At 39.7% G+C, this 3,276-nt stretch overlaps 1 non-coding gene across 1 annotated transcript; it reads left to right on the top strand.

The window, feature by feature from the left end:
* Positions 1-752: 752 nt before the first annotated feature.
* Positions 753-856, top strand: LOC112440916 (small nucleolar RNA U13). The gene has a single exon (XR_003028904.1). It is a non-coding gene; the product is annotated as a small nucleolar RNA U13 (small nucleolar RNA).
* The last annotated feature ends 2,420 nt before the right edge of the window (positions 857-3,276 follow it).

Here is a 3,276-nt window from a genome sequence, read left to right as displayed (position 1 = left end):
CTCAAACAAAAAAATTAACAATAGAAACAAACTCACGGGGGCTGTGATACTGGAATTAACAGATTTTGACTCTAAAATAAATGGTTACTCTGTTCAAGGAGTTAAAAGTCAAGAAGGAAAATTTTGTGAGATAACTAGAAATTCTAAAAATAAAGCAGATATGACAAAGAACTGTGTAGACGTTGTACAACTGAAAAATATAGGAACTTAAATTTAAACCAAATGGATGTTTTTAATAGAATATTAGAAACAGCTGATAAAATAATAAACTGAAAGATCAGAATGAATATTTAGAATAAATAACACTGAAACAAAAAGAAAAACACAACAGAAGAGATGGAAAAAAACATGGAGGATGCAGTGTGAGAGTTTAAGAATGTCAGAGTTTTAGGCCAGGCGCAGTGGCTCACGCATGTAATCCCAGCACTTTGGGAGGCCGAGGCAGGTGGATCACGAGGTCAGGGATTCGAGACCAGCCTGATCAAGGTGAAACCCCGTCTCTACTAAAAATACAAAAATTAGCTGGGTGTGGTGATGTGCGCCTGTAATCCCAGCTACTTAGGAGGCTGAGGCAGGAGAATTGCCTGAACCCGGGAGGCAGAAGTTGCAGTGAGCCAAGATCACACCACTGCACTCCAGCCTGGGCAACAGAGCGAGACTCCATCTCAAAAAATAATAATATCAGAGTTTTAGAAGAGAGGGAGAAAATTGGACAGAAAAATCATTTGAAAAGTGGTTAAGGATTTTCCCTGATCCTTTTGTATCTCATAAACATGATGATTGGGTTTTCACACACACATGTAAGATGTGTCACCATCAATCCTTGTTATGACATCAGCACATTACCCATCTAACATGATTGAAAAAAAAAAAAAAAAAGCATTTTCCCCAAATGGTGAAAGACATCAAATTCCATAGTAAAAGTCCCAATGACCCCTATTAGGATCTACAAAAAGAAATCCACACTTTGACACATCATAACAAAACAGAAGAAAACAAAAACAAGGAGAAAAATCTTAAAAGCGGCCAAAGCTTAAAAGACACATTTTACCTTCAAAGACCACCAATTAAGACAATAAAAGATCTTCAAAGTGTTGAAAAAATAAATAACTGCTGAACTAGAAATCTACACCCAGCAAAGGCATCTTTAGAAAACTGAGGCAAAGAATTCTGTTTGGAGCAAGATGACAGTTTTGCAGTTTTTTCATCTCCCTACATTCTCTAATCAAAATAGATGAAGCAACAGAATAGTAAAAGAAACATGGACATCTTAACTGAACTGAGGAACAAGGTAACTAATAATCCCAGAAGAAAACAGGGTGGGCCAAACTATCACCAACATCAGCATTCTTGCAGGAAGTGTGAAAGGAAGAGAAATGAGAATTCTGGTAGTCCTAAGGGCTTCAGAACACAGAAATTGCCACAAATATTTATCCCTAATAGGAGTAGCTCTGAGTGTGGTAATAAAAGCACCAAATAGATTTAAGCAATAGACATGGGAGAAGTTTTCTCCATTTCTAATTTCCAGATGAGTACAAAAAAAAGTCTATGAAGGCCGGGCATGGTGGCTCACACCTGTAATCCCAGCACTTTGGGAGGCCAAGATGGGTGGATCACCTGAGGTCAGGAATTCAAGACCAGCCTGACCAAAGTGGAGAAACCTCATCTCTACTAAAAATACAAAAAATCAGCCAGTCGTGGTGGCAGGCACCAGTAATCCCAGCTACTCGGGAGGCTGAGGCAGGAGAATCACTTGAACCCAGGAGGCGGAGCTTGCAATGAGCTGAGATCGCACCAGTGTACTCCAGCCTGGGCAAGAAGAGCAAAACTCCATCACACACACACAAAAAGTCTATGAAGGAACAGGGTATACAGGACATGAATGGAGGTGAGACTTCTGTGAATGTACCTTTTTGTAAGTGATTTGCATAATTCTAGGGATTTGAAATTAAAATGATAGAATAGTGACAGAAGAATTAGACAAAAAGGCCTCTCAGAATTTAGGCCAGAGTGTGAAGATGTTCCCCCACCCCCATGTGAAAAGTAATTAAATAATCCTCTCCTGCAGAGGAGAGTCACAATAATAACATTGTTAATAAAATACACTCTGAATATCAGCCAACTTCTTTCTTGGTGGTGCGTATGCTTTCTCAGCTAGTGTTTGAACAAAATAGACATGGTAATAGAAACAGATGTTACAAATGGATTAACAAGTGGACTTACTCTCACCCAGGTTCACCTGGTTGCTGCAACACTGAGTCCTCAGCCTTCCAGCAGCAAAGACCAATAATTCATTGACACTGTGAACAGTTTATTCTAGATCTTAATTTCCTCCTTTTTACAATGTTGGGCTAGCAACATCTTTTATGGAAATTTGTTTGCCTTAGTCATTGTTATGGCATTATACATATAATTGAGAGGTGAAGCCAGCTGGGCTTCTGGGTCGGGTGGGGACTTGGAGAAATTCCAGACATATAATTACCTCTGAATAAGTGTGACACAGACTGCTAGGTTTTTATAATAGCGTTAGTGTAGTGCTTTTTTGAAAGTTGAGCATGGCACCAGCTCGGAGATATCACCTTGAGAAGCTGGAATGTTTTCTTTTTTTTAAATACGGAGTCTCACTCTGTCGCCCAGGCTGGAGTGCAGTGGCATGATCTCAGCTCACTGCAACCTCCGCCTCCCGGGTTCAAGTGATTTTTGCACTTCAGCCTCCCGAGTAGCTGGGACTACAGGCGCCCGCCACTCACTTGTTTAAGATTGGAATTATTTTTTCCTTAAAATATTTTACAAAGTTCACCAGAGGAGCAATCTGGGCCTGCAGTTTTCTTTGAGGGAAGAAAAGAAATGGCTAATTTTTGTATTTTTAGTAGACAGGGTTTCACTATGTTGGCCAGGCTGGTCTCAAACTTCTGACCTCAAGAGATCCTCCCTCCTCGGCCTCCCAAAGCGCTGGAATTACAGCCATGAGCCACTGCCCTGGCCAGAATGTTTTCCTATAGGCTATAGCATATGTTTTAAGCCAGTATGTGTCCATGCTACCAGGCAAGAAAAAGAGACAAAATGTGTTCAGACGGAAAGAAAGAGGTGAAACTGTCTTTATTCACAGGCAACATGATCCTATATGTAGAAAATCCTAAAGAATTCATAGCAAACTATTAGCACTAATAAATGAATTCAGGAAGGTCACAGAATACAAGCTCAATACAAAAAATTGGTTGTATTTCTATATACTGCAATTAGCAATACAAAAATTCAAATAATAACAGATCAAAA

The sequence above is a fragment of the Pan paniscus genome, chromosome 11, assembly GCF_029289425.2.
Source record: "Pan paniscus chromosome 11, NHGRI_mPanPan1-v2.0_pri, whole genome shotgun sequence".
NCBI classification, from domain to species: Eukaryota; Metazoa; Chordata; class Mammalia; order Primates; family Hominidae; genus Pan; species Pan paniscus.
Note: the sequence above shows the minus strand (reverse complement) of the source record. Positions and strands in the feature narration are given on the sequence as shown.